At 27.0% G+C, this 14,559-nt stretch overlaps 1 protein-coding gene across 2 annotated transcripts in view; it reads right to left on the bottom strand.

Annotated features, from left to right (window-relative positions):
- Positions 1-14,559, bottom strand: part of LOC123305299 (four and a half LIM domains protein 2-like) — a 348,820-nt gene that overhangs the window by 53,753 nt on the left and 280,508 nt on the right. The gene's annotated exons all lie outside the window — the stretch shown is intronic.

Raw genomic sequence — 14,559 nt, 5'->3', positions numbered from 1 at the left:
AACTATTCTGATTTACGCAATGGATTATGACTATTTTACATTTAACAAAATTGAAAACTGTGTACATCAAGAGAGGGTTGAGGCCATAGAGCGGTGGTTTTTACTTTTAAGCCCAGTGAAGCGGGCGGGTATCAATCTAGTTTCCAAAAAGTAAGAGGCTCTAGAAATTGTATTCTAGAGTTATCGTACATCTTTAAATATGCTTCTCGTGTTCGTAATTTATCACCATGTTTTTTCCGTGTTTTTGGAAATACTCACAAAAATATTCTTATATTTTCAAAATTGCAACAACGTGTATTTAGAAAAGAGTGCTTTCCCAGCTATAAATATACTGATAAATTAAAATTATTTACTCATAATATTATTAATTATTTTAGGCCGCGGATGAAAACGTACGTTAAAAATATAAAGCAGGAGTAAGATTTGAGGATATTGATACTGATGCAATAAATTAATTTTATTTGTAGAACACTTCAAAGATAAATGAGCATTTATATGTGTTTGATTTAAGTAATTACTTAAGAGTAAATAAGATATTTAAATAATAAAATTATTTATTATCTTTAAACAAGGTTAGATGCATTCTATATTGATAGAAAAAAACGAAAAGTAATTAATGTATTTTTCTAATAAACACAAACTTGATTGAATTGAAACTATAATTAAAAATATAGTTTATTTGAAATTTAGAATAATTACACAGTTAAAAACTTTCTACCATTAGTAAAATACAATTTGATTTTAATAAAAAAAAAAACTTTTAACAAAATCAAAACCGACCTCAAAAGAAAAACTTTTCCAAAATAAATTAATATGCACTAAAAACTAAAAACAAAACGAAAATATAATGTAGTTAAAATTATTGTTATTTTTGGAGTCGGTGTCAGCCAAACTAATGTAGCAAACTGTTCTGTCAGAGTTGTTTCCTTGGCTGACACCGACTCCAAAAAAAAACAATAATTTTAACTACATTATATTATCATTATTTTTTTTACTTTTTAGTTCATATTAATTTATTTTGGATAAGTTTTTCTTTTGAAGTCGGTTTTCTTTTTGTTAAAAGTTTTTTTTATGTTGTGATTTTTAGAGAATCTGAAGTACACTAGCTAATTTGTCACTAAAAAAAGAATCATCGAAATCGGTTGGCGTTATTTGTCCTTTTGTCGTGCATACTTAATACAAATTTAAGTCTTTTATGGTTTTCTCATGGATGCCGTTGTCAGAACTGGGCCAAAATGAAATGGGACCATACAGGAAGCACCAGCTTTTAAACAGATAAAGAATCAACGGTTCACCCAGTCGAAAGTTAAGAGGTAACACATATAAAAAAAATACAGTCGAATAGATAACCTCCTCCTTTATTGTTTGAAGTCGGTTAATTCAAACCGGGTGTAAAAGCTCTGATGTTAATTAATTATTCTCGAATGAGTAAAATATAAAATTTTAATCGTGAAATTAAAAGAAATATTATATCTTAAAATAATAATCGATTAAAAAAAAGGTGGAATGCGCAAAAGTAATTTTGTTTATCGCTCTTTTCACAAATTTCAATAGGGGAAAAACAGATGTAATGGATTTTAATAAAATTTCAAAATATTTTAAAATAACAAAGCAAAATTTGAACAAAAATTTTGTATGAGCCTATATACAAATAAAAGAATGCGACTAATACTCGCACTTATTGGATCATTAACGAAGTATCATTAACGAAATACGGCTTCAATTAAAACTATCGTTTGTATAATTGTTCCATTAATATTAATCAAATTGAAATTTTTGTAAGAAATAAAATTAGCGAAAATAAAATTTGCTACAATTTACTGCCAAATAATTTTTTCCTTAATTCCTATTTTTATGAAAATATTACCGCTCAAAAGTTCAAAAATTTAAAATTTTTTGACAAAACATCAACATCTAACAGATATTGATCTATATCTAACAGATATTGTAAAAATATCTGTTAGATATTGATCTTTTGTCAAAAAATTTTAAATTTTGAACTTTTAGCTGTAATTTCTTCATAAAAATAGGAATAAAGAAAAAAATTATTTGGCAGTAAATTGTTGCAAATTTTACGTGTTCTAAATACTAACTTTTTATCGAAAAAGTTCAAATTTTGTATTTTATTATTGCTTGCAGACTTAGCATAAAAATTTCAACATGTCAGTATACATGTCTGACTGTCTGTCGTAGTTATCTGAGCCATATATAGGATTTAGAAATCTTGGTGTTTGTCCTAAATTCAACATAATCTACGCAATCACTATTGAGAAATCGTATGAAATAGACACTATATCCGACAAGTTAAAAGATCTTTTATATTGATCTTGGATAAATGTTTTACTCATCGCTTAATTTATCCACAAAATGATCATTAAACAATCAAGGTTGCAGAATAAATTTATAAATAGACGTTAAAAATGTTTATAATAAACATTTAAAAAAATTAACACATATGAGTATAAAAAGTCAATAACAATCATTTTATTAAACGTAATAAATTGTGTATACGTTTGCAGTTTTGAAAACAAAAACCGGACAGGCGGACTTTTATAATTATTTTTGGTGAAATAAATACATATTTGTTTAATACAATTAATTGCATAAAACCCGTTGCTATTAACAATTACACTGCCAATTATACTCTTAATTAATTATTTTATAATAATAGTTATATAGAATTATCGTAATAATATTTATATATAATTAATTATTATATAATAATTATTTATATTTATTTAATAATACTACGATCACAGGCTTCATATAATTGAATAGATTATTTTGTTAACTAAATTGAATTCTGTTGAAAAATTAAAAGTATAATCATAGTTTTTCTCAGTATTCATCCATGGAAACAATAAGGCAAAAAATGTTCAGACAAAAATTCCTCGAATGGTAGAAATATAATTTTAATCATGGAGCTACCTCTGTGAATTTTAATCAACCGTAAAATGAAAAAAAAGTTCGCAAATCCGTGCCTACTCGACCCCATTAGAAAACATGGGCAACCCGTAGAACTATGGTAACCGAAAACTAGGTCAACATGAATTTTAAACATTTAATTTAATCTTCTAAATATATTTTGTCTAAAAACATTTAGATGGGGATATTTTGTTCAGGGATGAAAACGCGTCAGATATTATTTCAGTTTTCATTAAAAATTCATAAGCGTTTATGAAATTCAAATGGAAAAATTGACAAGAAAATTGCAAATTATAGCTAATGTAATTGGAGGCTATGTTTACAATGTGTATTTATTTTTAACTTATGACAATATCCACACTAATATTATAAAGGGGAAGATTTGATTTTTTGTTTGTTTGTAATGGATAAATTCAAAAACTATTGGACCAATTTTAAAAATTCCGTCACCCATAGAAAGTTACCAAAAATTAAAACCCTTGAAATTATGAACAAAAATGGGTTTTCAATCTGATTTTAAATTGCCCGGGAAACGGATGAGAAATTATATGATTATATAAAGAGAAAAGATTTAATTTTTTGTTTCTTTTTTTGTTTTTAATAGACAAACTCAAAAACTAGTGGACCAATTTCATTAATTCTTCAACCTTTTGAAAGGTACATTATCAGTGAGCAACAAGGGCTGTATTTTATTTTCAAAAAATTAGGGCAAAATTAAGATCTTTGAAGTTATGAACAAAAGTGGGGATAAGTGAAGTCTACAACGCTCTTTATTTTGTGGCTGGAATTGAAATTGCCTCGCGAAGCAGGTGGGAAACTCCTAGTTTATGAAAATACACACAGGTACCCCGACAGATAGACTAAAATTAAAGTTCTCTTCCCAAACAGTAAGATATATAATTAATAGGACACCCATTTATTGTTTCTAAACATGTAATGATTGATTTCCATTTTGTTTACTTAGAAAAATGTAAAAAATTTATATAATAATTTTAATTGCAGGAATCACAGTACACTGAATTACAGTTAGTTATAGGTAATTATAATATAGAGGCAATTAACTACGTTGCTAGCATATGTGACATTTTAAGAGGACAATATCAGTAATGTTTGAGCAGATATAACAGTTAATATGAAGGTGAGAAAAAATTTTAATTTATGCCAAAATATAAAGTTGGGAAATTTCAATTCAGATACATCAGCTATCGGATACTCAATAAAATTACACGAATGATTGCATAATTAATTTCATTTGTATTTTGTTTGAATTCACGAATGTCCACATAAAACAAAAATAGCTTCCTCTATAAGGCTTGTTTCCGATTTGGAAATACGTAAATACGTGTAGAAAAAAACAAAACAATGATATTTTGAGTTCACATATTTTTAATGATAAAAGTACCGAATTACCGAATTGTATAAATGATTAAAAAGAAAAATGGGGCGTGACATATTTCTTGAAAAGATATAAATGTTTTCATTTACGCTACTAGATGTCAGAAGTGAAGATTAATTTTGGTATGTTACATCTTCAGAATTATGGTTTTTCAAAGATATATCATACTGAAAACTTATTTACGTTTTTTTTTTATCTTGACCCAAGAACCAATTGACCTATGTTGCTCATTTACGAGCTAAGCTTACGTCTTGAAAACGCTATAAAATTTTCAGTTTGATGTCTCTTTTCGTTTTTGAGTTATGGTGTCCCGAGACGAACCAAACACAGCTATACCAAAATTTTGTTCGTAGTATCAATATTTTTAGGCGTTAAAAATTTGGTACTAAACTTGGTATGCCTTGATATATATAACATATATACAATATATACAAGGTATAATAAATACAACATTGATACAATATATGGGTCAAGTTCACAACAAGGTTAGCCTTCAGAGCATGCTATGTTTCATAACAAAATTCTCTTAGGAAAAGCACAAAATAATTTTACAATCCTTAATGTGTACTAAACCAGTCAGCACGTTTTAAAACATTAATTATTAAAAATGTAAATCATAGAATTGTGTATTAATTATTAAAACCATTTAGTTTTGGTGACAGATATAACGGAAGAAAATCAGAAATAATTTATGTAGCTGGGTAGCTATCGTCTATTTTATTCAAGGGAATTCTATTTAAAAACTAATTTTTGTGCTTTTAATCCCCAACATAAATTTGATTGTTTTTTTTTTCTAAAAATAAATTTTTTGAGTACAAAATGATTGAAAAATATATTATTTATAGAAACATTGACTACTAGACTTTATATACCCATCAATTTTCGCCAAATTCATTCGATTGTCAAGAAATATTGATAATAATAGGTTATAAATTTTGGTAATGAACAAGTTTGTAATTTAAGGGTGGTCGTGGATAGACAAATCTTTTTAAATGTGCGCATGATCATCATTGTACATAGACCCTGGGCCTTCAACAAAGTGAAAATTCTTTAATACTTTCTTATTCACCTTTTGGAGAATTGACTAAATTTGGTAATAAATAAAATCAAAATTTATGTTTTGTTAATAGAAATCAAGCTTCGAATTTAGACTTTTTAAGAAAGTCATTAGCAACAAAAGATTTAACAAAATGGTAGCAAGTTTATCAATATCGAAAAATTTAAGAAAAGTTTTTGTCAACTCCTTCAATTTTTAGTTTTAACATAAAAAAACAGACAAAAAAAATCCAAGAAAAAATCAAACAACAATATACTTCAATTTTTGAAATTAACGAGTTAAAAAAGTATAGTTTCAAAAAAAAGTTTCAATTTTCCAAAAATTGTAAATGGCATCATAAAATACAAAACATTTGTCCAAATTTTGTGAAATTAGAAAAATACACTAAATTTTGCAAAAACTAAAAATCACAGAACAAATTTTAATAAAACATCATAAAAAACAAAAAACAAATGAAATATTTTTCATTTTTTATTTGTTTTCAATTTTTATTTTTAATTATTCACTTGCTTTATTTTGTACACTTTTCACTTGTTTTTCTTTATTTTTTGTCACTAAAACTTTTAAAAATAATTAATAGTAAACTAAATGAACATCTCTTTTTAAAATCAACAGCACGCGGTTTGTTATGGAATAGAATTGATCATATTCATACAACAAAAATACACTGTCTCGTGGTTTGTTTAATATAAAGTTATAGTTCGCGTTTTCTGTTCGCCTTCCTATGGATGGTATGTTTGTATTTGTATACTCACAGTCACTCGTATGTGTATGATATCAATTTCATTGAATCAAATCATCATATTGCATTTTGTTTGTTATAAGAGCTGTTTGGTTTACTATACTATATAAATACTGAACTACAAACTGGTAGGTCTATCGACAAGTATGTAACGGAGCTGGAGAGACAACCTTTTACTATATCAAATCAGATTTATTATACTACCACAATATAAATTTTGTTGAGTTTATTATATTGTTGATGTATGAAAAAATTGAACTATTTTGAAATGCTTTTACGGTAGATAAAAGACTTTGGTTTTCTTCCAAAATTATTAAACTTGCGAATATAATATACTACTTATTAAAAAGCTAGTTAATTAATTATATTATTCAGGAAAGGTTTTCCTGGTTATAATGAAATAAGTTAGTTTTTTCACTAGTGATAATCAAAGCATAGACATGATTTCAATATTTTTGCAGTACCTACTAATAATATTAAGGATCCAGTAAGCATACTAGTAGGTTCTACAATAACTTCCGTCAGAATAAATTAAAGATTAGAATTCTTTAGAGTTCAGATTCAACAATAAAATTCGTACATGTTAAAATACTACGGAGGTTCAACATTGAAAATTTCACGAAAATTTGTTCTGCCGAAACTTATAGAATAGTTAAAGACCATTTCCTCCATTTTCCATTTCCCCCCTGTCTGATATTTTAAGGATCTTCCTATGGGCAAGAGTGCGGTAAATTAAATTCTTCCAATGGGCAAATTAAACTTATCTATAAACGTCCTTACGTGTAAACAGTGATATATACGAAAAAATTTTTCAAACGAAAGTTGTTTATTTTTTTTATAAGGAACATTTTTTAAATTTAAACTTTTGTTCTATCTCTTAACGGTTTACAAGATCCAATTGACCTATGTAGCCCAATTACGAACTCGGCCTCACCTTTTATGTCCTGAGCACGCTGTAAACACACTTCGGTTTGATATCATTTTTCGTTTTTGAGTTATCGTGTTGGCAGACAGACGGACAGACAACCGAAAATGGACTAATTAGGTGATTTTATAAACACCTATACCAAAATTTTGTTCCTAGCATCAATATTTTTAAGCGTTACAAACTTGGGACTAAACTTAATACACTATGATATATTTCATATATACATGGTATAATAATATACAAAACCTAGAACATTTTTAAGAACAAAGATGTGTCACTAATAGATCTTTTCATTTCAACTACGATTCATTGTTGTTTTGGGCAGACAATAATAGGATGGACAAAGATACAAGATATTTGTTATTCAATTTATCGCATTAGTTTTTTAAAAAACTGTCCGAAACAAAAGGTAATCACTTTTTAAAATAAAAACGTCTATTTCTAGTGTTTTTAATAACTATGTGACTGCAATCTTAGAATTTTAATTTAAGTGGCTGCAGTCTTAGGAACGTAAGTAGATACGTTCAATTTCTTTGAATAAGAGAGTAAACACATTATAAGAAGTATATATTTGATAAATATTTAAAATAAATCAAATTATATTGTTTTATTAACCCCCGCACTACAAAAAACACGCATGCATGTTGCGTGGAATTATTTTGATGATTTATCGAATTCAAGGTTATTATATATTAATAAATCATTCTGAATTATTTGTTGTTGGTTCTAGCTCAAAAAGGCAATGTCCTTTTGCACGAGGGTTTCTATCCCCGAGGTTAGAAGATTTAATAAATAAATTTTATTAAATTTTGTACTATTTTTTACTTAAGTTGCTTTAAAAAATTGAGGTGCAAACGAAACTAAATAATATATGTGAATTATCCCAATCTTTAAAATCCCAATATAATAAGTACTAATAATAGCTCTACTAATAGCTCACAAAAATTTAAGTGTCGATTATGCTCGTCAATTATGACTTCGGTGATAATTTTTGCTAGAAAGTATCAATAAGCGCTTGTTATATTCTCAACAAGAGCGTAGAACTTTTGCTTGGTTAGCAAGCGAACTGATTTGAAAAAATTATCAAAGTTTACAATAATTCACTAAAATTCTAAATCATAATTTAGATATTGCTATCGAACGAAATATGCCGTCATATTAATTAATATAATTAGTGATTATTCAAGTAATAATGCACGACCTATCTTGTCAATATGTCAATTACTTTAATTAGTGCTCTAAATTGCAATTCCCTCACAATCAATGTTAAGGTCAAATACAAATTAAAGAATCAAAAAAATTTTAAAATACAAAAAAACTCATTAAACTTGCTTTTTTCAAAAAGGGTGTAGCATTTTACAGCTTCGGTAATAAAAAATATTACATACTGCTTGGTTTAGTTAGCGCTACTTTATCACTGCTAGATAACGTCAGTGGATTTTCAAACCCAAGCATAAAAAACATCAATAAAAAATGCATGTTTTACAATTTTCGGTACTTCCCCCATATTAATCAGATCTTTAAAATCTCAGGAGTTACCCATTATCAGATAACGATTTATGAGATTTTTATCTAAAAGATATTAACAATCATCATGATTGTTTAAATTTTTTAAAAGATTTATAAATCTAGAATAGAAATAGACGGAAAATGCTTTAAATTAAAACATCTTTATGTTTTTTTGGTGCTTTAAATATTAGTTTGTATAGGAATTATGTAAAAAATTTAAGCCCAGCGAAAATTCTCTATTTTACATTTTATTAATTAGTTTAAGGCCAATAATTGATTGTCAAGTACATTTCTCTTTACTTGATTACAGTGTAAATTTATTTAAGAGAAAGTAAAAAATGAATAAATAACTTATCAATATAAATAATAAGTACTTTTAAAATAATAATTTCAATAACTCAACAAGAGCGGTTTAAGAATCGATGACAATAATCTAGTTTCACCATAAATGGATTTTTGCACACCGCGTCAAGTATGTACATAAATTTATTTACTTGTCTTTTACGTTAAATATATGTAAAACACAAAATTAACTTATGCAATTTGCGTTGGTAGATAAAAATTTAAATTTAAATAAAATACAACCATAACAAATATTTGTATTTTTGTCACCTGAAGAAATTTTTTACACTTCGTATTTGAATAAGACAACAAGCAATGAGTTTGCTTTAATATTCTTATGGCTATTAATATATTAACAACTTTGCTGTAGCCCGCAAAATCCATTACATGGAATTTTTCAAAAGAACTTCGAAGAAGTATGTCAGTTGCTCAATGAGCATTTCAGGTTTTCATGGTAAAAATGTAATTATGTAGTGATTGATAACAATTTGGGCTAAAAAAAAAATAACAGAGAAGGTTAAACATCTTAAGAGTACTCTCTCCATTAAGTCAATTCAGGAAAACTGATAAAGGGGATATAACATCGCAAGGTGTTTAAAACCCATTAATTATGTTATATGGTGTATTTGCCTATCTGCTTGGTATTTGCCTATTTAACTCCCGAACCAAAAAACGAGTGTAATAAGTTTGAGCACTATGTGTGTCTGTCTGTCTGTGGTATCGTAGCGCCTAAACGGATGAACCGATTTGGAAATTTTTTTTTCGGTTGGAGGATAATTTAATGGGGACTGTTCTTAGCTATGTTTCAAGTGCGAGTTAAGGCTTTCATACCCAAACAAATTCTAATCTAATATATTCGACGAGTTTATTAAAGTGTATACTCGAAATTCTAGATACTACTACAATGATTTTTAACTGTGAATAAACATAAAAGAAACATATAATCATTAAACAAAGATGCAAATATAAAAAGTATACATATATATATACAATCGTTTTTGTTTTTATTTTTATTTTCAAAGCAGCCATGTGCGTTTGTATACCGTACCTGACACATTTTGTCACCAATAAAAATAGATGATATCCCAAATATGGTAGTATTGTCTATAAAGATATGTGTGTATGATGACGTAATATCCAATATATAAAAACAAACTTTTATATTAGTTCGTAACACAAAAAAAAAATTCTATAGTATGTAAGCCCTTGAATCACTGAAGTAATAAACAATAGTATACCGTTTTATTATAGCATTTATTTTAGATCAGCAGTATCGAACTACTGAATTTACCCCATAATTACTAAGAGAATGGTTCCGTGGTACGTAAATTTATATATTGGCAATAAAATTTTATAATGCAGTGACATCAAAAATAAATCGTTACTAAGAGTTATTGTAAATAAAACTTTTAGTATGGGCTTTAACCGGAACTAGACTCGAAATTCAATTGTCATTCAATCACAAATATTGAAGTACTTCTTCAACAGAGGCAGTAAACTCGTGTTCAATATAGTCAATAATATTTATAGCTACCACGAGCAAATGTTGTTATCGATTAAAAATTCCTCTCTATAAATTTTTTACTTGTAGCTTAGTATATCAAATTTACATCTATGATACTTCTCGTAGATATTTGGCGACGCACATAAGTCTATATTATTTTCTTATAAGAAATTTTTATAATAATAGAAAACCAGAAATAAATAATAACAGTTCCTTTAAGCTTGGCAAAATTAACAATATTATAAAATGTTATTCTGTTATTTTTAATAGGTTTTCATATTCCAAATATAAATATAAATTAAATTTGCATATTACAAATATAATTTTGCATCGAATTTTTATTTCGCGAGTCGCCCTATTAGCTCAGTTGGTTAAGGCGTAACCAATTCCGTTCGCGGTATGCATAGGGTAGCACGTTCGATTCCCGCCGTCACAACAAAATTAATTTAATTAATAGTTGTGATGGTCTGGTGTAGTGCATGGTATATGCATGAAGGAGGTCACTCAGCGGAAAGGTGGTAAAACACATATATGGTATCACAATGGGCTCTATATCCTAAGTGTGTCCTTCGTGGGCAGCCAATAAAACCTACCCTAAAATAACCTAACCTCTATTTCGCGACTAAAGCGTCCAGATAATCGTAAGGTTTGGTTCTTTCTAACTCATTTAATGCTAAATGGAGACTGCTTTCATATAAATCAATCGACTCGTGTAGCCTCAGTCATAGAAATTCCACTTTTATTCTTCATAAAAATAATAGCCTTATTTTCATTCATATTACCAAGAAAGTAAAAAACTCCTATTTATCCTTAAATGTCATTTAATTTACAGTCAATGCTAATTTATTTTACAAAGAAAATCAATAGGAAAACAGGGAAACAGAGGAACAAAAACGTAAAATTTATTAGAAAACATATTCATTAAAAATGAAATATTGTGGACTTTTATAATAATTAATTGGTGTTATAATTGAAAAAGTTAATAAATAAATTTATAATAATTATTTAATTTAAAATTGATATGAAAGAAAGAAAATATTGAAAGCGTTATATCAATAATTTACTTTTAAAATTATTTTATTCAATGATTCGTACAAAACAATCTTTTATTATATGATTTAATATTTCAATGCGTATATATTTTCTTCTTAAAACCGTTTTTCCATTTCGATACCATCTTCATCATCGGTATTTACGTTGTTTGATTTTTCAATTGTGGTTTTGTAGAAAGATAGGTATGTATATATACCGTATATACAAAAGATTTTACTCAATTTATTATCTTTTTGTGTTTCCCAAAAGACAAGAAAGTTAACTTTTTCTTAACGCTCAGTTTTTAATTTCATATTAAGTGACAGACTAATCAAATTGAAAATTTATTGAAACAAAAGCAAGCAACATCTCGAAAAAACGAATTAATGTAGTTCGATTTTAGACATCTTTGCTTATTGAAATAATGTTGGGATGAAGAATGTTTGGCACCTGAAAGTGATTTGCGAAAATTGTTGATTTTAAAATCGTTTAATAATTTTAAATTTATATTTCCCAAATAGGTGCTGTTTCTAACAATACACTTAATAAGTATTATTCAAATAATTTAAACAAAAAAGGAAAAAAAAAGAGTTTTTAAATCATTAAGTATTTCCGCAATTTTAGTTTGCTAGATAGAACTTCAGTTGCTTTACTACCGCGCATCTAGCGTGAACGTATTTCAGATCTATTAAAAAGCTCTCGAAAACGTTGACAGCTCTCGTTCCATAAAACGTATTTTACTCTAAATTTTCAGCGTTTTCTGAAAAATGCGCCTCTCATAACTCAAAAATGATTGTTAGACGAATTATTTTGAGAAATTTTATATTGAGGTAAATGAAGAAAATATGTTGTATGACAAAAATTTTTGCTACGCTTTTCATCTCATTCTTTAGCATCATATTTATAACGTAGAATTTTGTAGTGATCTCAACATTTTTATAAAATAATTAGAGCTAAATATTACAATCTTGTGGAAGGATACAATATTACAATCTTGTACTCATTGCGAACAAGATTTGAGGAATATTGTGAAAACACGTTCCTCCTCCGCCATAGTGGCTTCAATGATTGTCAAATATTAAAATCAGTTAAAAGATTACTAGGGCATATACAAAATTTTTTAACTTCCCAGTATAGGAAGTTAATCAAATTGGGTCCTAATTGTGAAATCGAAATTTTCAACATATCTTTACGTTTCATCCTTAGGAAAAGCCATTAACATCAATTTGGAAAAGGAGTATGTGTATTGATTGATATCGCGCAAACGAAAAATAATATCGATAACATTCGGTCGAGGCGTTTTCGAAAATATTTCGAAAAAAGAGTTTAAATTTATGATTTTTTTTTCTTTTTACTATACTGGGAAGTTATTCGTGTGGACTTCGCACTAGATCCTTCCCACAGCAAGTGTTTTGCTTTTTGAATTATATTCCAATGTTCATTAAATTTATCATAAACATTATTTTCTTCATAATTGAATTTATTTTTTACTTATTTTTAATAAGATTCACATCAGCAATCAATTATAGCGTGAATGAATGGAAACAACTGTCGTATCAAAGGAAATAATAGCAAACGAGTAAAAAAAATATTGTCTGTTACTTAAATTATATTTCTTAAATTTTATTACATTTTCAATTAATGTTGTTTTAAAATTTACCATCATTCTTGGTTTTCCCAAAGGCAATTGAATTGATAATGGTATGTTCAAGGTGTCATTTAACGCAAATCCCATTTTATTGCATGTCGAAAAAATTGTTTTTTTTCTTTCCACTTTTTATTCGATGTCTTTCCTATCAGAATAACATTCCAAACTTATGGATCCCCATCATTTTGAACTTGGTTGTGTAATCAAAAACTATCCGGGACTCGAATTTGTCTTATCCGGGACATGAAAAAAGAACGTCGCCCTATAGAGTATTTTCTATGCAAAAAGTTCCAACAGAATATAAATCACATATATAAAATCTCAAATGGGCTAGGTATATTAAATTCAGCAACAAGAAAATACTGATAATACCATAAAATTTTCGAAGAAAAAAAAAAGCCGTTTATTATAAATAATAATGCCATCACTGATATTTAACGGTATATACATTGTATTTCTACAACTAACTCAGTCGATGGTTATTTTCATTTTCATTTGTTTTTCTTATATTTAAAATTATAAACAATTCAAAAATGTAGCGCACTAATTTTAAACAACTCTGTACAGATTTATTAAACATTGTAAATATACACATGCACCTTTTTTGTTTTAAATTTTATATTAAAAAATATAATTTTAACTTGACTTCATCAAGCATAAAATTAAATTAAGTTATTAAAAATTATATTATTATGAAAAATATTTTTTAATTTTTTTTTTTGTTCTTTTCATCTCTTAAGACGTTCATCCTGGCGTGATGATCAGTGAATAAGTAGTTATTATTGCTATACAAGAAGTCAGTCGTTGTAGTAAATAATTAATTTTAAATAATAACAAATAAGAAATAAGGGCAAAAAAATGAAATGGCAGATAAAACAGAATATTGCAACATTTATCAAGAATTTTTTTATTAAAAAATAATTTTCATTTTCTTTATTTTATAATATTATTTTAATTAAAAATTTCCATGAAATTCTCTTTTTTTTCATTGAATTAAAAACATTAAAAAAATTTTCTGATTCATTTTAAAAATGATATTCATATAACAACGGGAAAAAAATTATTCATATCGAAAAATTCGGTCTCTTAAGGATGTATGAGCATGGTAGTGGGGGCACAAAATTAAAAATAGATATTTTCAATTTTGATGATAAATTTATATTATTACTTGACGATATAAGACGAAAAGTAAGAATAAAACTTTTCGATATTTGGCTTAATTTTCAAAATATCGAAAATTGAAAATTTTGTTTAATTATTTAGCTTTCGATATTTCGAAAACCAAGACACATATCGATAAATTTTATTCTTATTTTTCGTCTACATTCATGAAGTTATAACAAAATTCATCATCAAAGTTGAAAATAAGATAAAAATAATTTCAACCCTTAATCTACCCTGCTCTTACATCCCTTATATGGACGGTGACACTTAGTTTTTTTTCTTTTCTAATTCATTGCTAATATGTTTACCTTC

Source organism: Chrysoperla carnea, chromosome 1, assembly GCF_905475395.1.
Source record: "Chrysoperla carnea chromosome 1, inChrCarn1.1, whole genome shotgun sequence".
NCBI lineage: Eukaryota > Metazoa > Arthropoda > Insecta > Neuroptera > Chrysopidae > Chrysoperla > Chrysoperla carnea.
This window is presented reverse-complemented; position numbering and strand designations above follow the sequence as displayed.